The 26,245-nt window shown below is 39.8% G+C and overlaps 1 pseudogene; it reads left to right on the top strand.

Annotated features, from left to right (window-relative positions):
• Window positions 1-151: 151 nt before the first annotated feature.
• Window positions 152-22,646, top strand: LOC121317665 (annotated as a pseudogene).
• Window positions 22,647-26,245: the final 3,599 nt, after the last annotated feature.

The following is a 26,245-nucleotide window of genomic DNA, read 5'->3' as shown; positions in this document are numbered from 1 at the left end:
AGCAGGACAAACTACCCGCGAAAGTGACGAAACTCACTCTGATTGGCTAAACTATTGGTATCGACGCGTCACTGTTTTCTCTGAAATCACTTCCTGCCGCTGTGCATTAGTGGCGGGAGGGAGGAGAATCTCCATTTATTGTGGAGTTTGAAAATTATGCTTAATACTAGGTGGTAGCCAACAGGCTAGTAATCATGCCTTTAGCTGCTACAGCCAGGTCTCTGTTCAAGGAGGGGTATGGAGAGCAAGAATTAGATGCTAATTCTGCTCTAATGGAGCTTGATAAAGGTACCGATGATACCGTTTATACCACATGAGTTTGGAAGTTGAAGAAGCAACACAACTGAAAACAATGCAGAAAAAAACATGACACGCCAAACATAATTAATGCTCAGCCTCTCTTTCACAATAAGAGCGTTGCCTCATTACAATTGATATTAGAATAAAGTGTTTCAGCAATAGGGAATGTATTTTTTAATTTTGTACTGTAAGTAGATGTTGTAATGTAAGTTATAGATGTTCGTTATGACAAACAAATTAACTTACAATCGGTATGCAAAGATAACCCCGAACAAATGTAGTTACCAATTATTATGTATAATTTTAATTGATCAAAAGTAACTTTAAAAAAAAGATTCTAGAAGATGCCTGGAATCTGCGTGCCTCTAATAATTCTCAGATATTATTTTCTCTTATACTCGTTTATTTCTGGTGCAGTTCCCAGTCATAATAACTTTTAATTTTCTGTTTCACGAAAATTAAAATAACCAGTGTCGTAATGCATTTAATTACAGTGAAAAACTATTATTGAATAACCAATTTCTTTCACTTGAATTAACTGGCAATAGCAGAATAGAGCGAATGTATCATAACGTAAAAGGTATCATATTTTCAGGCTGTACATTATAGCAGGGATTCAAGGGTAAAAACAATATGCTGTTAGGTTAAAATCCTGTGTTTGTTTACCATTCTGTTATGAAAACACAAGCTAACTTGAGTAAATATATATATATATGAAACGGATATACCTGTACAACAAACGTGTGCATAATTATGAAACACAATTGAAAAGTGTCTGCATCTAAACTTAGTAGACCATCATTATTTCCCACACTGATTAAGCCATTAGTACCCTCTCGCGATTCCTTACACGATTCTGCACTATAAACTACAAAATACTCCAAGGCCTTTATTAAAGAAATCTTTGTTACAGAATGTTTTTTTGAAGCCCATTTTGAAAAATTAAACCAAGTTTTTCAAATCACATTTTAACTTAAGAGAATGCCTTCTAAAAGAGTTTCTTAAAACATTCTGTAGTTTTGTAAAGAGGGCCCTGTGTGGGCTGGATACCTATGAAACGGGATATTGACCCTGACTAGTGCTATGTTTCAACTGCTACAAGTATTTTATTTGCCTCTGAAAATGTGCCTTTGCACTTTGTGCTTCAAAATAGCCCACAGTTTTTTAGCAGGAAAACTGGACTTCAGTGAAGTCAAATAAATAATATTGTTATGCGACTGAGAAGTAATACAGTGATTTAAAAGCTTTGGTTGTTACTTCTTTAAGGGTGTAAGGACCCTAATGCCATTGGTTTCTGAGTTATGATCCCTTTTTTATTTCAGGGCTTCGATCAGGTAAACTTGGAGCACAGTGTGAAGCAGTGGTGCGTTTCCCCAGGCTCCCCCTCCCTATACTCGTCAACTGTCTTCGTGAAGCTGAAAGATTTTCAGATTGGGGTACGTTTACAGTGAGAAGAGAACAGATGAAAGCAAAAGCTGCCTTTTTAGTACATTCATATTAAGAAGCTGTCAGCTGTAGTAGTTCTGGTTGATGTTGTTCCAATACTGAGGCTGTAACATGATTCTTTGTCACATAATTTGTATGGAATAAGGAAGGTTGTTTAGCCCACTTTGGATACTCTAAACAGACTCAACACGGCTCCAATCCAGGTAAATGCAGACTGAGAGGAAATGATGACAGCTCAGTACGTTGGAGCAGCAGGACCCCCCAACCACTCAAAGTGATTGCAAACAAAATGCAGTAGAAAGGGAAATGTCAAAAAAGAATTCAAATGGCATTGGAAGATACTGTTTTTAAATACTAGGAGGTTTGGGATTGGTTTTATTGTTTACCAGTTCAAACTGTCACAGCTTTCATTTTGTATCTTAAACACTGAAACTTGTTTTATCCATTTTGTTTTAATTTGTAATTCGTGCTTGTTTAATTACAACAGCTGAGACTGTCCAATCCTAGAACATAATAAATGCCCCTCAGTCGATGAGCCTTGCATTCCATGACGTTTATACTGAACATTAAAACAAGGCACTGGACATGTAACCTGGAATTAGCTTGTTTTCATATCTTCTGCAACCATTTGTATCCTTTTATAATGTAAAGTATGTATTTTAGTTCTGGGTAACAGTAGATTATACTAAATACCATACCTGTTTTTATTATTTTTTTATTTATTTTTAGAAATAACTTTTTGCGTTTCTGTGTGCTGAAAGCGACTCAACAGAGCGAGAAGCACCTGGAGAAAATCCTGAATGTGTCCGAGTTTGTGAAGAGGATCTTCTCTGTCAATCACAGCAAAGATCCAGTGGCTCGAGCAATCACTCTCAGGTACGGGAGTTTGTAAAATGCACAGCATGTGAATATATTAATGCTCTTAATGTCACTTTTTTGTAGGGGTTTGTAAACTGTCTATTGTTGGCAAATTCTGCCACACAAACCTACAAGTCATTTTTATTATGATGCATTGTTGACCTGATGCTTTCTCCTGCTGAAGTCAACTTCTTTAGTTTGTTGTCTATATAATAGGGGAGTGATGACAATTGGGTAGTAGTTTTAGTCTTTCAGTTTCTTAGCAAATTAATAATAAAAAAAGATAATTTGGACTATCACATCACATCTTAAGCTCAATAGGATATGCAAAAATGATTTTATAGGACATAAACTAAGAGTTTACAGCCATTCTACAGTGAGTATATCAGTGGACAAATACAAACCGTGGGAACCATAGCAAGACACTTTCTGTAAAGCCTTAAATTATGCCATAGATCTTTTAACGATGAGGCCTTCTGTACTGTGTAAGGGAGTCCATCATTTATTTGTACAGATTTCAGTAAGTGTTTTCATTGGTACAGCAAACTAAATTATAAGTACAGTAGAACCTGCCATATCCAATTTAATTGGTTACAATAGTCCATTGGATGTGTTGCATCCCAGAGAGAGTTGTTATACTACATTGCAGTTGCTTTATTGACGTTGGGACATTTATAAATTACCAAACTGAGGTACATATGTGTGTCTAAAACACCAAAGTATAGTACTGCATGTATACTATAGGAAAAAAAAATCAGTACAAATTAATGAATAAAAGTGCAGTATTAAAAACAAAGCACTGTAATCCAGTATTCGGCAGTTTATTTCACTCCATGCCAAAGTAATCGGACAGTTTTATTTATTTATTTTTTTGCACCAAGACAGAAATGGAGATAACAAAAAAGAAGCTCACACACAAACACAAACTGCTTTTGAAGGTCGGCAATGTGGTGAAGAAATGTTGTTTCAGCTTTTCAGGGCTCGAAATTAGCAGTAACCATGTGTTGCGATTGCTGTGGTTGCCCTTCTCAATTGCCGCAATGCCCCTCAAAATGTCTATTCACGGCTATTATGGCCGCAGTGCTCTTTCAGCTACAGCAACTACAGAGACGCCTGTATTAGGAAGTGTTTGGGTCCAAACAGTAACTCTTGTGTCAATATTTCTGAATGTGCTATGGGGGGGGGGGGGGGTGGATGGGGGGGGGGGGGGGGGGTGGGGGGGGGAGGGGGGGGGGGGGGGGGGGGGGGTTGTGGGGGGGGGGGGGGGGGGGGGGGGGGGGGGGGGGGGGGGGGGGGGGGGGGGGGGGGAGGATATCGCATGTTTTAAACTGAAGCGCAAGAGGGACAAATGCCTGGAATTTCCAAAGGTGCTGTATTAACATCAGCAGAAAACAGTAACCCCAGGTTCCTGCAGCAGCTGTCATGATGACCAAACGTGTGGGGATACTTTTTTGCTTAAAATTAAACGCTGCATTCAAGAATCTTAGAACAACAATAACAACGGAAACATAAATAAAATTACACTTAAGGTTTGTGGGCAGCTCACGTGCTATTAACAAAATGCCCTGAAAAAGTTTTGAATAGCTTTTTATTGTTTGTTGCATCTTCCTTAACAGCCACATCTATCCCATATTCGAGTCTGAGGATAAGTTAATTGCGCAGCAACTTACCTTGTTACAGGATGAGCTGATAATATTGTGTTACTTCAGCCAAAGAAGCAGGCACAGTAATTTAAGGCCTTACTATAATGGGTTTTGTACTGAAGCAGGGTCAGCTGCTACAGGGAAAAGTAAGTTTAATTCTCACTGACCATTTGAAGAATGGTGACAGCAGAACACGTATAAATACTTGGGATGTAATTAGAAAGTGTACTTCTGAGGGAAAAAAAAACTAAAATGAAATGTATTGCAGCTAACTTGATTGCAGTAGAAAAACTGCCATTCACTAAACCACTAGACTGTGGTAATATCGTAAATAACAGAACCAACTCACAGACATTTAAACTTGTTTTTTTTTTTTTTACTAAAACAATACATGGTTACATGTACAGTACAGTAAAAAACATAAGAGCTGGCTGTATTACATGCTCTCCAATTAGGACTTCACTAACTAACACTGAGCATGCGAGGTGCGGTCACCAACACAACACTTGCAAAATATCTCAAATCTAAAATGCTGAGTTCATTGCAATCATCAGCTGCATAGTTTACATATTCAACAGAATGAGACAACAAACAAGTGAGTGCAGGCATTAAGTTACTGTTTGAGTATCACTTTAGTGTCTTAGCAAATTGTTGTATTTTAAACAGTTGAATTTGGTAGCAACCAACTTGCTCCTGAAGTGACACACAAAAATTGGAATTTGTGACCAATTATTTTTTGGCCTAAGGCAAAAAGTTAGTGTGGAGCCCTGTCTAGGCTGCTGGTTGACAAAATAAATAAATAAATATATAAATATTGAATAAATAAATAGTTATTATTACGTTAAACTGTAATGATTCTTTCTGTGGCTAATAATTAGCTTGATGTATGAATCCTAAGAAAAGTTACACATCATCCTACACTTTGGCCTTGACTTAAATTTAGTGGCCTTCTGCCCACTACAAATGTATTAAACTGGAGGCTATTTTGGCCTTGCTCTTTTTGTTGCCAGTTTAGAGTCCTGGCTTTTTAATGGTAGAGCTGATACGTGAATCCCTCGCATTCTTGTTCTGTTTAGTGACAGAGCTGACTTTACTGTTTTAGACACATAATAAAATGTGCATTGTGCAGTTTCCCTCTGTACTGTAAATGACACATGCAAGAGGTCCATCAGTTAGTAGAGAGTATCAGATCGGATATGATAGGTTCTACTGAACTTGTAACATATAAGTGATGACTGTTTATTTAGTGTTGCAGTATTTGGAGCAGCATTACTAATGACTAATGTCTTCCCTTCCCTTTACTCAGATCCAGCTTTTACTGCATTACTTGAAGGAGGACCCCAGGAAAGCCGTGAAGAAGCTGTCTGTTCAAGATATGAAATTTCTGGCAAACAAGGCACCCCATCTGTGGACAAGAGAGGACATTCAGGTATCAGACCAGTCGTTTATCTGTGAAACCTGTCTGCCTTGATACATTGATTAAATTAGGACCACAAGTGATGACCATTGTCGAGACAATACAAGTTTCGAACTTTTCTGTTGAGTTTGACTATGGGACCTTGTTATTGATATACTGCATGATTCAAAAGTAGCTGGACAACTTTGAACAGTATCTGTAACTTTGTTCATCCACCAATAAATATATTTTACCCATTTGTTACTTAGTCATCCTTTATATGGGCAGAAGAATGCTTGGGATAAATGTGTGCATGCAGCAATTTATATAGCCTATGTAGAGTGCTGAAACTGACACATAACCCCACGGGGAGCGCAGTGATGCAATAATATAAATTGGTCAAATGGGACACTGTTGAAGCCCACATGTGCTTTATCACCTAGTCAATTAACTGAAATACAGAACCAAAAAAGACAGCAAACTGATAATGTCATCATGATGGGGCATTTGCTGTATAGGGTATCCCAAGCCCCGGGCATAGGACAGCCTGTAACCCAGTTATTGGTTCCGGGGTCTTTCTGCCGGGAGGTCATGAGGTTGGCACATGATATTCCCTTTTCTGGCCACCTGAGGCAGGAAAAGACCTTGGAATGAACACTGGCCCGGTTTTATTGGATGGCACTCCACATGGATGTGAGGAAATATGTAGCGGAGTGTCCCGATTGTCAGGGAGTAGCGCTGGGACGGGTTCGCCCGGCCCCGCTGGTCCCACTGCCCCTGGTTTGTACTCCCTTCGATCGCATAGCAATGGACATAGTGGGCCCAGTGCAGCCCGCCGACTCTGGATATACGCACATTTTAGTAATGGTGGATTATGCTACTCAATATCCAGAGGCGGTGCCACTGCGCTCCACTAGTGCTGTCGCCATTGCTAAAGAACTAGTTAAGATTATTGCTAGAGTAGGGGTGCCCAAAGAGATTCTGACAGATCAGGGAACTAACTTCATGTCCGATACCCTCAAAGAAGTTTACAAAATTTTTAAAGTCCATCCCATCAGGACCTCTGTGTACCATCTGCAGACAGATGGCCTGGTGGAAAGGTTTAATCAGACCCTGAAGCAGATGCTGAGGCGATTTGTGAACCAGGAACAAAACATTGGGCAAAACTCCTTCCCTTCCTGATGTTCGCAGTGAGAGAGGTGCCACAGAGCTCAACTGGGTTCTCCCCGTTTGAGCTGCTGTATGGGAGACAACCCCGAGGCATTTTCGATCTCGTGCGAGAAGGGTCAGAAACAGGAGCTGGGCCAATTAATTGAGGAATTCAGTGATGTTTTTTCTGAGTTGCCCGGTAGAACTGACATTATTGAACATGCCATTATTACTCCGCCAGGTGTTCGAGTGCGTCAGAGGCCTTACCGGATCCCGGAAAGTGGTCAGTATGCTCGAGCTGGGAGTAGTGCAACCTTCCCAGAGCGAGTGGTGTAGTCCTGTGGTAATGGTATCTAAGAAGGATGGCTCCACTCGTTTCTGTGTGGACTTTAGAAAGGTGAACGCTATCTCCAAGTTCGATGCGTACCCCATGCCCCGAGTGGATGAGCTCCTTGACAGACTGGGTAAGGCGAGGTTCTTGTCCACTCTGGACCTGACAAAGGGATATTGGCAGATCCCATTAACACCCAGCTCCAAGGAGAAAACCTCATTTGCTACCCCGGATGGCTTGTTTCATTTCAAGACCATGCCCTTTGGGTTGCATGGGGCCCCGGCTACCTTCCAGAGACTGATGGACAAGGTGTTATGTCCCCATCATCAGTATGCGGCAGCGTATATTGATGATGTGGTTACTTTTAGCTCTACCTGGAAGAAGCACCTTGACAGATTGGCGGCTGTCCTGCAGTCTCTGAGGGAGGCGGGGCTAACAGTCAACCTAGGTAAATGCGCGTTTGGTAAACAAGAGACCCAATATCTTGGATTTAGCATGGGTAATGGTCGGGTTAAACCAGTGGCTTCCAAGGTCCAGGCCTTGGTGGACACTCCAGTTCCACGAACCAAGGCTCAAGTGAGGTCACTTTTGGGGTTGGCAGGCTGTTATCGCCGTTTTATCCCTGAGTTTTCCACCATTGTTAGCCCCTTGATTGACCTAACTAAGAAGAGCGCCCCAAACACTGTAAAGTGGTCAGATGAGTGTCAGGAAGCATTTGACATGATAAAGCGGATACTTTGCCAAGCCCCTGCACTAGTGTCACCAGATTTCTACAGGGAATTCATCCTCCAGACAGATGCCTCGGACGTCGGTCTGGGGGCAGTCTTGTCCCAGGAGATCAATGGGGTAGAGCACCCCGTGCTATACATTAGCAGGAAAATGGCTCAGAGGGAGCACAACTACTCAGTTATTGAGAAGGAGTGCCTGGCCATTAAATGGGCCATGAACTCTCTTCGATATTATCTCCTGGGGCGGTCCTTCACTCTTGTCACAGATCACGCTCCTCTTAAGTGGCTAAACACGATGAGGGACACCAAAGCCCAGATTACTCGGTGGAGTCTGGCGCTGCAACCCTTTAACTTCACTGTTAAACATCGTTCGGGTAAGGAGCATCAAAATGCTGATTTTTTTTCAAGGGAGGGTGGTGATTTAGGGGAGTTAGGGTTGGCCGAGTGTGCCTATGGCACCACTCTGGGGGGGGAATGTGTGACAGGACTTAAAGGATTCCCTGTCGTAATTTGCCCTCCCGACCACCGGCAACGCTGTGTAGGGTTGACCGTGATTGGATCAGGAGGCTGAACTCTGACCATGCAGGAAGTTCCGGGTCAGGCAGCCATCTTAACCCAAGGTAGAACCATGCGGCCATCGGGTCCCATCATTGCAATCAGCTGTGCTGTTCTTGTTGATTGGCTGACGTGGGGTAGCGTGCTGATTGAAGGGGTGGGACTTGGCAGTATTTAAGCAGTATGGTTTTGCCATTCACTCTCCCTGGGCTAAACTGAAAACACATGCTGTGCTTGTTGTGTTGCTTTCATTCACTGCTGTTATTCACAGAAGCTTGAAAACCTTGGACACTGAGGACTGGCCATTAATCTGTGAAAGGGAGCTAAGAAGCAGTGAGAGGAAACCCACCGCAGTACCACAAAGAAACCCAGTGCTTCCTTTGTTGTTGTTTATTTTGTAACCGTGACATGTTTTGTTTACTCTTTTTATTTCAAACCTGAGTTTACCATTGCTGGTATTCCAGGTGGTTTTCTTGTTTATTTTTTGCAATACTGGACTGTTCTATTTTTATTGTTTTTGTAAAATAAAACCCTGCCCTGATACCATTGATGGTACAGGGCTCTAAGGACTAATCTCCATTTCCGGCTCCTGTGTGCTGTCATTTCTGGTCCTTCCCAAAAGCTCCACCCACTACCCTCGCACAGAAGTCATAACAAATATTCAGTATTTCTGCTGTGGTGCTGATCACCTTAGTAAAACAGTTGCAAATAAAACATCCTGTTTTTTTTTCGTAGTTAAAGTAAATCATTATTTTTCAGACCGTTATAACTAATGGAAAACATCAATATTGCACAACAGTACCCCGTGTCACATCGGGACAAGTGCGTTAATGTGAAGCAGGGTTGCAATATCTTGAGAGCAATTTAATCATCTAGTGTCTTCAGATTTTTTACTTGTAATTAAATTGCAGGTGTTTTTAAAAGCTAATTCATCCATATCCTTCTTTGACATTTGTTGAAAAAAAAAAAACAACCTAAAGACCTATATCAAAATCTCCATTCTCTTTCTCCCTGGCTCTAGACACTGTGTGAGTGTCCGCTCCAGACTCCTTATGACAGTATGAAACTGTAGGCATGCTATCTGTGCTGTCAACACTGTCAGGGATGATTGCTATCATGCAGTACTTCTACATTTCACCAGGCAGGGACAGCCAATGAGAAGGTTACTGGCCGTAGTCACACAATAAAGTGTATGCATCTGTTTCTTGCCTACACCCAACACAGGGTTTTCCCTAGACAATGCTTTAGAGTAACCCAGAGCTCTTTCAGCCCCATACCGGTAATTCACTGCAGAGAGTGATTTAAAGCCGGAAAATGGATGGTTAGAAAGCAGAATATATTTGGTACTGACAAATAGCAACCTACCTGCCTTACGGTACGTTCGTTATATAGGTGAGCAAAGTGCCGTTTTGAAAGAAACGCCTGTTGTAGTGAACATGTATTTTTATTTTAAAACTGGTATAATCTGCTTTACTCTTTGTAGGTGAAATTGTCAGTTGGTGTTGCACGCACTGGCCATTTCACCTGAAGAGTGAAATTGTCTGTGCCCCTTTTTGGCTTTTTTTAATCAGCCATCAATAGATATTTGTATTAACTATTTTTTATTATTGTTTATTTATTTGGTGGGGCGATTTACAGGTGTTAAGGACAGTACAGTATTACAGTGTAAGACGAATCAGTAAGTGCAAACAATACAGTGCAGTGTGATCTAGGATGCAACAAGTAAGGAGTACAACAAGTTATGTTTATAAAGACATTAGTAGTGCAATCGTGCAAGGATGGTGCATTAGCTGAGGATCCAGTAACGTGGTGAGTAAGTCAAACAAGTCCAGTGCATAGTAGTGGGTTAGATCATAGGAGGTTTAGATCTAGAGATCTATAAGAGCAGTCAAACAGGTGGGTGTTGACGAGGTGGCGGAAGGCAGTTAGCTTTAATCACTTTAACACCAGTACAGTTGTCGGGTGATATACACAGTAAGAAGATCAGGATTACTTTTATCCAAAATATCAGAATCATTTTGATCCTACTGCAAAGATGGATTTTTAAATAATCATAGAACATAGATATTTTGTTTGAATTTCTATAGAAAACACACACACTATATGTCCAAATGGGGTATTGTAATACATGGATGAAAGCTATATTTTCATCTTGAGCCATTTGGGGAAAAAAGGCACAATGCCACAGGAGTGACATCAAAAGGTGATAATTCCTCAAGAGGAAAATATACTTAAACTTTGACCCATTCGACTCCTCGAGACCATCACTTTCAATTCGAACAACCACAGTACAGAAATGTTCATTAATGATCAACAAAATGTGAGTTAAAAATAAATAAATAAATAAATGATGTAAAGCTGGTATATTAGTATCTCAGAGAAACTGGAGAGGAAAGGGAAATTAAAACAAGGTAAAGGCAATAGTCTAAATAAAGATGAAACACTAACGGATAACAACATAGTACCCCTGTACAGCACTGAAACACTATGTTTAAAAAAAAAACAAAAAAAACAACTGTACTGCTGAACCTTGTCGTCTTTAATATTAGCATCACAAGGGTATCCATGTATTATAAAAAAAATAATAGATGTGCCTCTTCAGTGAGTTACAAGAAAACAATTCCATTATCATAAATAATGGCCAGTTTAATAGGCTGTAAACTATTAAGAACCACTTAAAAAAACGGATTTTGGAAACGTGATTATTTGTAATTGGATAAATGTAACCCAGCAGCGACATTTTCTGGAAAACCAGATCAAAACTATCCAGATAAAAAAATAATCTCAATCACAAAATATAGGATTATAAAATCCAGATTACAAGTTTTAAAAAAACCGGGCCCCAGGTCATTTAACATCATTTGTTGCATGTTCCAGGAAGTGACAGCTGTACATGTTGTTATTAATATCACATTATTTTTTAATCAATGGCTATGTTAATCTCCTTGATGTCTTTTATCTCCACATTCAGGAAATGCTGCAGCTTCTTCACAACCCAGTGATTTGATAAAGCTGACGCAGGAGTGCTGTTATCATGGCAACCGGGCTGTTGCTGCTCATGGAGTCACTGTTCTGTCAAACATTGCAATTTCCTGCATGGAGAAAGGTAAAGGTTTAGAACAGAGTTCAGACAAAAACTCCTGCCAGCTTCAAGTGATCTCGTACTCTAAAACAGTGCCCTTGATATCAGACTCTGTTTTTTCAATGAACACATCAAAATGAAAGAAATATACTGGTCACCTAGACCCTGACCCCAATACATGCATGCTTTTACTCCAGACTTTTATGTACTTCTGTGCTTGCTCTTGCAAGTCACAAATGTTTTATGTTTTCTTGAGTGGGTGTTGGTTTGTTTCTATGAAAGCTTGCGACTTGTAGCTTGTGAATGACCTGATGAATTGTTTTGAAAATGTGCATAGACCTTCATGAAGGTCTGGGGGGGAGAGAAAGGTGAACATTTGTAGATTGCATTGCAATAATAACAGTGTTGAGTTTTCAAAAACACTGAACCCCCCCCCCCCTCCCCCCCCCCCCCCCCACCCACACCATTCTTATTAAAGAAACATCTTTCAGCATAATCATTTCCACATGGTGTACATTGTGAACATAACATTGGTGCTTATGCTGTGTTAGGCAAACATCCTCCTAGTTTATTTGTTAATCAAAATACAGGACTAAGCTGCCTGTAGTTGCAATGCTATTCACATTTTGCATATGTCAAACTGCAATAACCAATCAATACTATGTGCTGACATTTGGCACACATCTAGTACAAGACTTGAGATTTTTTTCAAACTGAAAACCACAGATCTAAGTTTCCTGCGTGGAGAAATGTACATTTGTGTTTTTTAGTTTGAATATAATCTGATGTATTACTCTACAGAGTCTTTTCAAAAACAGTAATTCTATTTTTTTCCCCTTTGCAGAGTTAATGGCTGTGAAGCAGGATACAGTTTTTGGCTTGGAGTCCTTGCTTCTTACGTGCAGTCTGGATGACAGTGCCGGTGATCAAGCGACTTTAATGGTAAATACTGAGAGGAGTGACAAGAAAAAACAGTTCAGAAAGAATATTGATGAGAAACACCTGAACATTTATGATAAAGGGTATTTGTTACATTGCTTCTGTATTCTAAAATAACGTTAGTGGTATAATACTAGCAAGATACAACCTGACTGCAAGTAGGAGCAGTTAATTTAGTGGTCTTGCCTTTTTTGTTTGGTCGTGTATAACAAAAAAACATACAGTCTCTCTCTTATTTAGCAGGGGTATGTGCTAAAATAATGTATGCAGGGGCAAACTGTGTTCTGGCTGCGCAAGCTTTAATCTTACATAATTTAAATTAATGTTTAACTTGGGGCATGTGGCACATGAAAAGTGTCTGTCTGGGACATCTTATCTGCTGTGTTTGGTTGCGGGGAAAAGCAGCTGGTGATTGGTCAGCTGCCGACCCCTAACCAGCAGGTTGCCGTGTTCCAGCTGTGGCATCATGTACAAAGGGATCCCAGGTATACACATCAGGGTTGCTGCTAGGCCATAACAAGCAAAAGGATTAAGACTGACCACGCTGCCCGGACAACTAGAAATAAAATGCAACCTGATTACACAAGTCTTGCTTCTGACTTTCTCAAGATGGTTCCCATAAGCTGCACATAACCTGCAAAGCAGTCAGTCAAACATTATGAACGGTCGTATTATGGAAGAAACAAAATTCTCAATTGTAAGCAAAACCCAGAATCCAAGATGGTCTCTCAAAATATGCCAAAAATGTGTGGTTTTGATTTGAAAACATATATCATTCCACCCTGTAATGCCTGAGATAATAAAAAGCTTGATAGCTGCTTTCTCTTGCAAAGAGCCCTGACTTGCATGGTGAAGCTGGTGAAATGTCACCCCCACCTGAGTCAGTCGGTGGTAGAGTTCTTGCTGTGCCAGCTCCACACTGCTCAGGACACTGCCCGTATTCTCATGTGCCTCCCCCTGGCAGCCATCGCTATGCAGCTGCCCACCCTGGGCGAGGGCATGCTGGTGGACCTGATGGATCTGTATAAAGTGATCGGGCGCTCGTCCACGGACAAGGAGCAGGATCTTCTAGTAAGAAGGCAGAATGGCAACGGGGCGATCCATTTTCAATTAACTAAACCCCTTGTAGCTGTTTTAGTCTATTCTAATCCAGGACATTGTTCTAAACAAATCCTTAATAATATAATTGACACAATTACACAATGAATACACAATTAAAGACCTGATAGCCTTTGGACCAGCTTGCCACTGGTGTGGTTTGCAATGAGGTGGCTAGAAGTCAGGTTCTGCTTCAGTTTAGCATAGATTCAGTTTTTGGCTAGTTATGGCTGGACAGTCTACAGGATAGCCAGACAAGCATCTAGGATGGTAAGTGAAGCTCATCATAAATGCTCAAATAGAACCCCCCCCCCCCCCCTTTTAAATGGTTACTTTATACCTCCTGAAATTGCTATGCTTATAGAGAAATTAGCTTTTAATTTCATATATGATATTATATATATATATATATATATATATATATATATATATATATATATATATATATATATATATATATATATATATATATATATCTACATTTAATTAATGCAAATTAAAAGCTAATTTCTCTATAAGCATAATGCAATTTCAGGAGGTATAAAGTAACCATTTATATATATATTTTTTTTTTTTACTGTCATTTAACTTTTTATGAAGATTGAGTGGTTCTAAATTAAATTACTCAAGTACTACGGCTTAAGGATGCAGAACACACTTTTCACAGTACTGAGAAAATTTAAAATATATTTTTTTTTACATTTATTTCTTTAGGTTTATTTTAGGTAGAGTCAGTACTAAGGCATTTGATTTTGAACAGAACACCCTGCCAAGTTTGCAAGAAACACATGATGTTACCTTTACTGTGCCCCATACTGTCCGTATATATCACCTTGCTTAATATCATACCCCCGTTTTATTATCATGATTTTTCAAAACCACTTGCCATGCACCATTGGTTCTTTGAGAAATTACCCTCTTAACATCATCTTGCAAACCCACTTATCGTCACATTTTGTGCAGCCTGAAAATATGCTGCGTGGGCAGCCTTAACAGGATACAGTTCAGTTACAAAACACCAACGTCACCAAATTTTTCTTCTTTAACATAGCCAGTCTTATACAAATGCACACAAAAAAACACCAAGTGCAATGCCTAATTTAATAGCTCTCATCAGTCATCAATTCATGCCTTTTTTAGTTAATGATACAAAATGTATCATTTGTCTTGTAGTAAGCTATATGCATTTGTTTAAATGTAAAGAACGACTAACTATACAGTATTAAAACACTGCTCTTTAATTCACCTTTAGTTTTCTTTCTCACACTCGTAATGTGCTGTTATAGGCAAATGTGAAACCCGCTTTATATCACATGGCGAGTTCATCTGTACTTGCTTTATTTCTAGGCAATTTTTGATTGCTTTCTTTTCCCCAGCAATAAGGATTTAAACCTTTGTAATTAAAACTGTATTAAGGCCAGGATTTTTTTTTAAAGTCTTATTTATCTTGGTACTGACAGTGGCCTCACAAGCTTGTTCTTTGAATTAATAAAAGTTAGTAAAGTTGTAATAAATGTTTGGTGGATTTAATCTGTTATATGCTTCAACGTTGTGTTCCTGACTCAATAGGACAGATGGTGTAGGTGCTTACTAATATAAATGGCTCATTCTGTGACAAATAAATGGCTCATTCTGTGACAAATAAATGGCTCATTCTGTGACCACCTCAGATTTACAACAAACTCAATGCTTAAGGCGATTCAAGTCAATAAACCCAAAACCTATGTTATGTTAATGGGTCAAGGTGTCAATAGTCAGGCAGCACAGGTTCGCGTCCTGGCTGTGTAAAGTAATTGGTCTTCACTGGAGATTCCGGACGGAGCTTCGCATTGGTTCTGGCACTCCCGTGGGTTAGGAAGGTAAAACTGTCAGGGACTGTTTCCCCTCATCATGCTTCAGCGGACCCAACCGACCAGGTGCCCAGGGAGGTCAGGCACCTGCAACGTTGCCCTTTGTACTCTACAGGCTAGTAGCTCGCTGACATCCGGTCTTGGTTTCCTGGGTGCGAAAGAGGAAACTGGCTTGGTTGTTGAAGAACTTTCTAAATCGGGTGAAAATCAGGGGTAAAATAATTGGGCACTCAAAATTTTAATAAAAAAAGCTTTTTACCTTTGACCTCTGGGAGGGAAAAATCCCAATAATACAAAACTGAAAGAAAAATAATCCATGAAATATAATCTTTGCATATTCAAAGTTACAGGACGGTAATATTTTTTTGTTTGATGTGAAAAAAAAAAGTTTTCTTCAGTCTTTTTTCTATCATTGTTTTGTTTCTCACACAATTTCTAATAAAAAGACACCTAACACAAGTCACTAGCTGAAATAGTTTTGGAGTTAAACATCAATCAAACGCTGGGGGGAGGGGGGGTCGCCTTTTTAGTTGGTTTGACACTGGGGAGATAACTTTGCGAACCTTGACCTTATCATTGACCTGTCTGAACTAGGACGCCTTCCTGTGTGTGTGTGTGTTTTTTTTTTTTTTTTTTTTTTTAAATGAGAGCAGTTTGGTGTCACGAGGTGGCCAGTGAACTGTACCAGAGCCTGTGGACGCGGGTGGCCTCAGAACACTTTTACTTCTGGCTTAACAATCTGAAGGAGTTCTCCCAGGCAGAGCAGTGTCTCAGTGGCCTGCAGGACTCGGATTACAGCGCAGCCATGACTGCCATTGCAAATGGCCTTGAAATCATACCAGAAGGGAATCGCTTGACTGACGGTCAGTAATTAAAAGATCAGCATGATCATTTACCCTATATATATATATATATATATATATATATATATATATATATATATATATAAAGCAAAGTGTGGGGTAGAGCTATAGAGGAGACATGTAGAGGACCACAGATAGCACAGAGCCTCTACCCTGTACAACCACTGGGTTAAACATTGTGGTTATTGCTCTGGGGAGGCCAAACAATACAAAAACAGTTGGTGACTTTGTAAACGCTTTTGCACGATTGGTGTACCATTTCAGATCAGGATATGCTCGCATTGACGTTGTTTTTGGTATAATCAGGATTCAATCAAAGCAGGAACCAGGGCCAAAAGTTGAAGAGCACCTATTCAATGACATAACATCAGAAGATATACTGTTACCACAGGACTGGCGTGGTTTTCTATCCCACCCTGACAACAAAGCTGACCTGGCACGACTTTTTAAGTGGGGAGTTAGTTAGCAGTTCACATTCAGGCAAGACAAGTGTAGTTGCTGGGGGATGACCCTAACATTAATGCCACACATCTTGAAGGTTTCCATGAGGAGGCAGACACTAGGATTCTGCATCACTGTGTGAATGCAAGTTCTGATACCATTGTGGTGTCTGCACGTGACACAGATGTATTGCTGTTACTCATAGCACATTATGAACGTATGAGGTGCACACAGCCACAGTTCGTTCCTGTGAGGGAGGTGATTAAATCATGTGGCTTGGACCACTCAACAGCACAGCTGCTTCTACCCTTCCCTGCCATAACTGGTAGTGATACAACCTCATTCCTGTCTGGCCACACCAAGGAAACAGCTTGCAGTGTTTTTTTCAAGCACAAAGAACTGCTTTGTGGCCTTGGACAAGAACCTCTTACTGAGGAAACAATGGTGACTGTAGAGTCATTCATATGTAGAGTTTACAAAGTTCCCAATGTGGCCACAACAGACAAAGCAAGAGTTATGCTTTTCAATAAAGCAGTGCGCCCTGAACTTCTACCCCCAACAACCGATGTTGTGAGGCACCATATTAGAAGGGCACATTTTCAAGCCTTAATTTGGTTTGAAGCCACTTGCTTGAAACCTAGCCTTCCATCTGCCACAACACTGGGATAGGAACTCAAGGATGATCAGTTGACACCAGTTCTCCTATCTCTTCCACCTGTACCTGCATCCTGTATGCAACTGTGGAAGGGTTGTGGGTAATTCACTGACCAGGAGACAGACAGGTGTACTTGAAAACACCACACAGTTGCCCAGTTTTATTTTGCAGGGTGCCTTATTTCTTTTTAGCCCGCAGATGGTGCTGTGGGTCCGTGGTCTGATTTACCAACGATGGTAAACAGAACCACGGGCATACCAAGCGAGGGTACACAATACCGGCACCCTGGCAGGTGCTTCGAAACAATAATTAAAGACAGAAGGCACAAAGAAAAGGAAAATAAAACAGTAACAAAACTATAAAGAAAAGTTGCTAACTCTGCAGCAATATCCCGGTCGCCACTGCCCGTGTGACCCAGATCACTGTCCTACGCTGCCGGCTAACTAGCCTGCTCAGCTATACTTTTAAGGGGTCTGCCCAAGGGTTCCCCGCCCTCATTGTCTCGCTCTGAACCTCCATTCCGTTCTCTCCGACTGGTTCTCGGTCGTGGACCAGCGCTTCCGCACTCTCGGCGCGTTTAAAAGAGCAGACCTGAGGAAACAGCAGAGCATTTTTTTATAGGGCTAGCAATCTCCCAAGACTCGCCTCTCAGCCATTCAGAGAGGGGGAAAGTCCACACACCCACGTTCCCACCTCCCCGTGTCACTGCCATGACTCACAGGCGGTTGTTGGAAGACTGCCGCCCTCTTCCTGCAGTACTGTGAACACGCCAGCAGAGTCAGCACAGATCTCTCCCTGCTACAGCAACTCATACATGTGGCTGCACCACTAGATCGTCTTTTTTGAGGTGCAAATGTAGAAAATCCAGCCTACCTTGTATTGGTACTTGCAAATGTGTAGGAGACTGTATGAACAAAGATAGCAATTAATATTGATGCTGATATAATTTGCAACAGAAAATGTACTAATACTTTATTTTCTTTTGGGTAATGCATAAACTTAATGGTGCATAAACTTGTTGAAATTATCATGTATGAAACCCCTTTAAGATATGTTCATACATTTTTTATTTTAGTTTTAATGGATTTGTGGATGTCTAAAATGTAGGAAAAGACACTTAGATCATAATTCTATCCCAGTTAGTTTAGAATTTATAGCGGTATACACTAGTCAGTGGCCATATTTGTTTTTCCCAATTTTGAGGGTCAAGAACACAAATTTCAGCTTGGTATACTGTACAGCATTTTTGGATTCAGCAGGTCAAAATCATTAGGAATCCATTGTGTACCACCAAGCCAATTTCAGTCATGGTTCAGGAAACAGCAAGAATCCAGTTGTGACAAACTTTTGATTTTGTTTGATTTTGTATTTCTTTTTATGTGGTAAAACATGATGACTAAACATATGTTCCTTATATTGTTATCCTACTTAAAATATACCTGATATGCAGGTATGACTTTCATAAAAAAAAGTATACTTTACTAAAAGCAAGATGGCCAAGCTTTATGTTGTGAAAGCTGGTGTCCAGCGCAGAGCATGTCAATAAATCAAAATTGTAAATGGAATTAAAGTAAAAATAAAGCAATGTTAACAGTATCCCACTCCCCCGGCAGACAGCAAGCACCCCGACTCAGCCAGGTAAGAGTTTTAAAATATAAGTTCTCTTCAATAGTAAATAGAGTCGCAGCACCCTTTGTTTTGTAGTTGTAGTGTACTTGCATTTTAAATATATTACACCTCTGTAGTCAGACAAAACATCTCTGGGGTGAAGGACCAGCGGCCATCTGTGGTTTTCAGCTGTTGGGTTTTTATTGGTTATAGAAATATTTTCTTGAACAATCACTGTAGCTTCAACTGTTTTGGGAACATTAGTAGAACTTCAACTACTTTGTGAAAAATGCTTGAAAATGCTGCTTACAATGAGTTTGAACAGTTGCCACAAAAAAGTGTTGCATTGGCTTCAATTAGGTTTGGGTTCTGTTAGGAAACAAGAAGTAGAATATTCTGCTACCCTGAAAGACGACGACAGACAATACCTGGGAGTCTTACCTTGACTGGGTAAATTTAATAGAATAAATAGGTCCCTGCAGCAATCCTTGGGCCTTTTTAGTGTATACCTGTACTAATAATAATGTCATTAATGTTAATGTCAAAACTGTGTTTAAATGCATCCTGTTATTCCTTTTATGTTTTTCTTCTTTTAATTTTAGCACACTGGTTGTCTCTGTGGTGCAGTCATTGCCTTGCTGAAGGTGCCCCTGTCATTTCAAATGCATTTCTTCCATAAACTGCAGTCCACAAGCATCAAAGTAAGTGATATTGTCATTTTGAAATGATGAGTTATGCATTATAAGTAGGGGTTTACCTAATTCACGATTTCAGGAAATTGAGGGGTGACTTCGAAATTCACCTCTTTAGGGGCCAATGCATGTCTAGTATGGAGAGAAAAAAAAGAAACTTAATTTAAATTAACTACTGCACACCGCAAGTGATTGCAAACTACGTATCTTAATTCTGTAGATAGGCTTTTTTTTTTTAATTCCTTCGCCATCCTGCGTGCTTTGCACTTCCGTTAAAAAAAAAAAAAAAAAAAAAACATCCTTCGACAAATAACATTTAAAAAAAATACTCCAAAGCGGTTAACTTTCTTGTTTACTGTTCATGTGACACTGATGTTTTAGGCTGCTAAACAGAACATAAAACAAATAACAGCTTTCAGAAAACAAACTTTAAAGTCAGCGCAGACAAAAAGTATTTATGTTGGTTGTACCCAAGTTAAATCGGCACTACAGGTACAATGTAGCACAGCCACCTTGCTTCAAACAACCTGCTTACTTTTTAAACACCGTTAGAATTTTAGACCCGAATATGCACGTTTTCTTTCTTTTGACTCTGTACTAATAAAATAAATTCCTGGATGGGACAAACATGACAATGAATGTGATGCATATGTGGCCTTTGTTAAAGAATGCCAGATGTCCTTGAGGGTAACTGAGTTTTTGGACTGTTTCTATCTATATACATACATCTGTATAACTTGGCAAAGCTTTGCTTTACTGTGGAAGGGTGTGCATATTCACTGACACAGGAGACAGAAAGATTTAATTGGAAACATCGCACAGGTGCTCAATTTTACGATTACGTTCCCTTTTTAATTTTCACTTTAGCCAGCAGAGGGCGCTACTGTCCATGACTTGAGTACTAGCGATGGTAAACAAGACCACGGTTATACCAATAAAGATACACAGTTCAATGAATGGGGTACACTCAGGTGTCTGGAAATAATAATCACAAATGACAAAAGGCGAAAGAAAAACAGAAAATAAAACAAAGTACTAAAACTACAAAACAAAGTTGCTGCACTCTGCAGCATGTACCCGACCATCGCTACTTGCACGACCCAGGTCTCCATCCTACACTCATGCGTTCCCTCACTACCCTACACAATTATCGGGGTCTGCCCAAGGTATTTCCCCGCTACAAAAAATAATCTTTTCTTTCTTTTTCTTGTTGTGTTGGTGTTTTCTACAGCCACACTTAGTCCATTCGTAGCGCTTCCGCTGGCTCGTATTTGTCTAGAGGGGCAGTCTGAGGGAACACAGAGCATAATCTTTATAGGGCCAGCAATCCCCCCAAGGCCCGCCTCTCAGCCAATCAGAGAGAGGGAAAGCCACACATCCTTTCCCAACCTCTCCGTGTCACAGCCATGCCTGACAGGTGGATCTATGAGACTGCTGCCCCCCACCTGCAGTACCATGCATGCGCCAGACAGTCAGTACAGGTCTCCCCTGTTACACTTACACTTCCAACCAAGTCAATACATGTAGACGGTACAGCCTGAATATATGAGGAAGTCATCACAACACAGACAGAGAATGTCAGCAGCAACTGCTGGAGGGATGTTGCTTGCTTGCTTTTAACAAATGGCAGCACTCAGATTTAGTAAGGAAGCAAGTACCACTCTTTGCAGGCTTTTGTAGTGCTCTGAAATAGTATCTCTTTGGGTTTATTTAATGTTTAAACAGGTCGGCAAGATGCCAGCGAAATCCTGATTTTTATTCCATAACCTGCCTGCAAAAAAAATGTACATTTTCCGCGATTTAAGTACACCCCTAATTACGAGTAAGGTTTTTGATTGTATGTTTTAACCTATTTAAGGGATCAAAAACTAAAATAAATAAAAATAAATAAATAAATAAATAAATAAATATAATAATAATAATAATAATAATAATAATAATAATAATAATAATAATAATAATAATAAATAAGAAAATAAGAAAACTAGAGAATACTGTCCATATCCACAAAAAGCCCCAATTAGACAGAAGTCAAAATGCTGTAATTATAATTATTAGCTCAGCAAGTGTTCAAAATGATTATGTCCCGACCTTTGATATGGAAAACTGTTTAGTTGCAGCCCTAATCTCAACAAATAGAATGGATACAAAACATGCACAAAATGTTTTCATGGTCACTGACAACTGCATTCTGTTGAAATATTTCCATCTCTCACCATGTTGTCTAGCTTGCCCTTTCGCCCTCCCCACGGAACCCCACTGAACTAATCACAGTTCAGAATAACCAACAGCTGGCTCTGAAAGTAGAGGGAGTTGTCCAGCATGGCACCAATCCGGGCCTATTCCATAAGATCCAGGCTGTCTGTCTCCGTGCCAGCTCCACCCCGCAGAACAAAACCGGACAGGATTACAAGGTAATAATGAAGGATGCAGATCTATGTTTATATGTTTTTCAGTTATTAAAAGTATTTTCCATGTACAGTATATAGGAATCTATCCTTACAGTGGCATAAAAGTACCAAATAACAAAAACATATTGTGCAGTTGTTTAATCATTCATAATACTATGTAAAATGTCCCAAACTATTAGGTCTTTTTTTATCACAGCTATTTGTTTTGTAATTTGGTATACAGGTCTGCTGTGTTGAAAGAAATATATTAAACAAAACAGAATCTAGCAGCAGTAATGGCCAGCTTTAATGGCTTGCCTCTTATTTTGATTTCTTAGATCCCCCTAGACAACATGACCAATGAAATGGAGTAGCAAGTGGAGCCCCACAGCGATTACTTCAGCACACAATTCCTGCTGAACTTCACTGTCCTCGGCAAACACAGCATGACTGTTGATGCCGACTCTAATGGCATTGTGTGGAAGACGGGCCCCAAATCCACCATCGCCATCAAATCCTTGGAGGACCCCTATTCCCAGCAACTGTGTCACCAACAACAACAACAGCAGCAGCAGCCTTCTCAACAAGCAGCCCCACAGCAACCACCCTAGAGAAGTGTGTCTGCCCGCTTTCAGTAAGGGAGAAAGGGCAGTATTCACCTTGTGTTGCCTGGTCCCCTTTGAACAGTTAATGCTGGCACATTACGACCAATTCAGGGCATTCTACTGTTTCCTCTTTCCCATACAGATTTTGAAGCTCTTGAAATAATAAAGAAGACATAACATTTTTTCTCTCCTTTTTTGTAAGAAAAATGTAGTTTGTGCCACATTTCTTTGTTACTGTGCTTTCATGGGTAATTGTTATGGGAATCTACCATTTCTCTGTGATTGGATGCATACAATTTGTTGCATGCTTAGAGAGTAATGGATATTCAGGTTTGAAGAAGCTAAATGTGTGCTTTATTCCCTCAGAGCTGTAAGACTGGGCTCCTGTGTTTGACTGTTCCAGTTCCAACAGGAAAATTTAATGACTCAAATCAACTAAACTGCGTCACCAACACTTCAACCAAAGACATCATTGTGACTGCTTGAAACTGTGTTTGCTGGACAAACTTCTTTATAACACAACCAGGTGAGACAATCTCTTTCCAGCAGCACAGCATATCAGTGGAGAAATCGTTGTAGTCTATCTTTTTTTACCTATTCAAAGATAGGTGAAACGAGAAACATGCTTTGTAGTTTTTGTGAAATATATATAGTAGTCAGTGTTTCTTGTTTTTAAGGATCATTTTATTTGTGAGAAGTCTGTTACTGTTCAGACTTTAACAGGAAAAAATGATCTTCCTTAAAAAAACAAATTGATACACTCAGAACAGTCTGTTTAAATGAACAGTTTATGGACAATCAATCGTTTGAATCGGTAGGAGAGAGGCCACAAGAGATTGAATTGAATTCTAGAGTGGGTCCACTCAAACCGATGGCACGTGTAATGACTTTCTAGCGAAGGCTGGTCTTCCTCATACTAATTCAGAATTGGGGCATGAACTGAGTGGAAAAACTGAAAAGAAATTGGGTTAAAGGAAGGGCACATCTTAAGGATCCTGCAGAAATCAGTCTGGCCAATAGGTTTCAGGTTTTAAGACGTGAGGATAGTGGCACAAAAGAAAGTAAGTGTCGTATTTGTAATGGGGGACTCCATCATACGATATGCAGACACTGACTGTTGTACAAACTGTTTAAATAGAACCGTGACCAGTCTCCCTGGTGCTCTAGATAAGGATATTGAACAATGAATTTGCAAAATTGTCAGTACCAACAAGAGTCTCTGATTATTGTACATGTTGGTAGAAATTATATCAGAGATAGAAGATCTGAAGTTTTAAAGGAACATTTCAAATCTCTGACATAGAAATTAAATAAAAAACAGAGGCAAAATATTTTTATCAGGCTTATTACCAGTTGTTGGTAAAGCCAATGAAATTTACAACTGAATAAGATCACTAACCCTTTGCGGTGCTGTATCGGACCAGATCCGACATTACAATTTTCCCTTTCCAGTCCGATGTCGGACCCTGTCCGGCATCATCAAAAAGACGTAAAGCACAGGTCTCTAGTCTATTTGTCTCAGGAAAAATCAGAGAAAACCTTTCAGTGGCCAAGTGAGACCGATAGGAGCTGAATGAAGCCGAAGGGGCATATCTGAGCAATACACCTAGCCCCTGCACCACAGAGACAACACAAACAAAGAAGATAGCTGCTTCCGCATCCAGCACTCAAAGAATATCACAGCAATTTGCAGAGCTTTTTGAGAAGTCAGTAATAAAATAATGACTTGGATTGCATTATTGAGGAGTTTGGTGATAAAACGAGTGATCAGGAGAGGATTTATCCATATGCATGACTATGAAGAGCTATGTGAAAAATACAGTGAACATGGGGTGGGGCTTGGCTGGAGATGCAGTACTGACCTCCTTTTGCTATGCAGTGCCTTTTAAACCTATTTAAAAAATTTAAACAGCTCATGAAAAATAAACCGCGAGTGTGAATACCCATAGATTAATACCCATTGCTGGGTAGAACCAGCTTTATTATTTTGAGTCCAGTTTTTGCTGGCAATACCCATTGCTGGGTAGAGCCAGCTTTATTATTTGAAACCCGGTTTAAAGGGCATTAAAAGAAACCTGACCGGTAAACTTTGTGTTTGTCCTTTGTTGGGGCACCTCAAATCACTTATACACCGGAGCACTACAAACCACTTTGTCACAATCCCGTGTACCAATGACTATACACCAACATTAACACACTACACATAACATACAACAAAATAAATAGCCCAAGGGCGGGGCACTTTGCCATAAGATCCTACAGTTTTTAACAAGTTTAGATCTCCAGTTTGCCTTTTATAGCTAAGATCTTGAAAAAGGTAGTAGACAATCAATTTAATATGTTTCTTGATAACAATAAAGTTCTTAACGTTCCTATCAGGTTTTTGACCTGCTCATAGTACAGACTGTACTGGTTAAAGTTATAAATGACTTATAGGTAAATGCAGACTGGGTATATTTCTATTCTGGTTTTATTGGACAGCATTTCGTACTGTTGATCATACCATTTTAATAGATTGCCTTAAAAACAGGGTAGGGTTGTCTGGAACTACTAAACTGTTTATATTTTACTAATAGATTGAATTTTGTTTCCTTGTTTCCATATTTTTTTTTATACATGCTACCATTGGGGGAGATATTTCGTAAACATAGTGGTACATTTTCACAGCTATGCTGATGACACACAGCTTTATATTGAAACCTGAGGATACCTCTGCTGTCTCCGTTTTAATCGAGTGTCTGAACGATATAAAAATATGTATGTCTAGAAATAATTTGTAGTTCAACTCAAATAAGACAGATGTTTTTGATTTTGGATTCTCAGTAATAACTGGAATTTGCAAATTATCTAAAAACAGAGCTGAGTAATTTAAATTCAAACCCAAAATCAGAGGCCAGAAATGTGGGATTCTTGTTGATTCTAATTTATGTTTTGAGGCTTGTCAGATTGCACATACTTCTTTTATGCTCTGAGCATATTCTTATAATCAGGGGAGAAGTGTAAGGATGACACAAAGATGTTTTGAATTCCTATAAGTGGATAGTTAGTTAACTGACTTACAGATATTAGTATATCCAGATGACTTCAGGTTACTACATACCACATCAGATCCTAGCTCATAGACAACCTGGGCAATCCGTTGTCTGTTACAACATCAGCTCATAGTCAATCTGGGCAATCCATTGTCTGTTACAGCATCAACTTTATATAGAAAAATGGTTTCAAATATGTTTTTCAAATTCTATAGTGCCCACAGCTAAGTCCTAAAGCAGCCAATGTGCCAGCACCCTATAACTAAGTAAAATAAAAACCCCATACCTTATCACACACTCCAGTATGTGAGATACAGAAAGCAAAATGTAATGCTTACCCAATAATTAAAAGCTTCAACGCCTCAGTCAGTCAAGATTCTCAGAAGAGCGCCTGCAGTTAATGGACCAGCTTCTAGTCAGTGTTAACAAACTTTGAAACCGATACTAAACTGCAGTTTCGCCCTTATATAGTAAATCTCCCTCGCTTTGTGCGTCATAAGGCTTAATTAAACTTAAAACATCTGGCTTTTTAGATGGCCGTTATTGCTAAAATTTCTAATATAGTTTTACTGTTCAGTTTACTC

The sequence above is a fragment of the Polyodon spathula genome, chromosome 6 (assembly GCF_017654505.1).
Source record: "Polyodon spathula isolate WHYD16114869_AA chromosome 6, ASM1765450v1, whole genome shotgun sequence".
Classification (NCBI taxonomy): Eukaryota; Metazoa; Chordata; class Actinopteri; order Acipenseriformes; family Polyodontidae; genus Polyodon; species Polyodon spathula.
The sequence above is the reverse complement of the archived record's forward strand: the minus strand, read 5'-3'. Positions and strand labels throughout refer to the sequence as shown.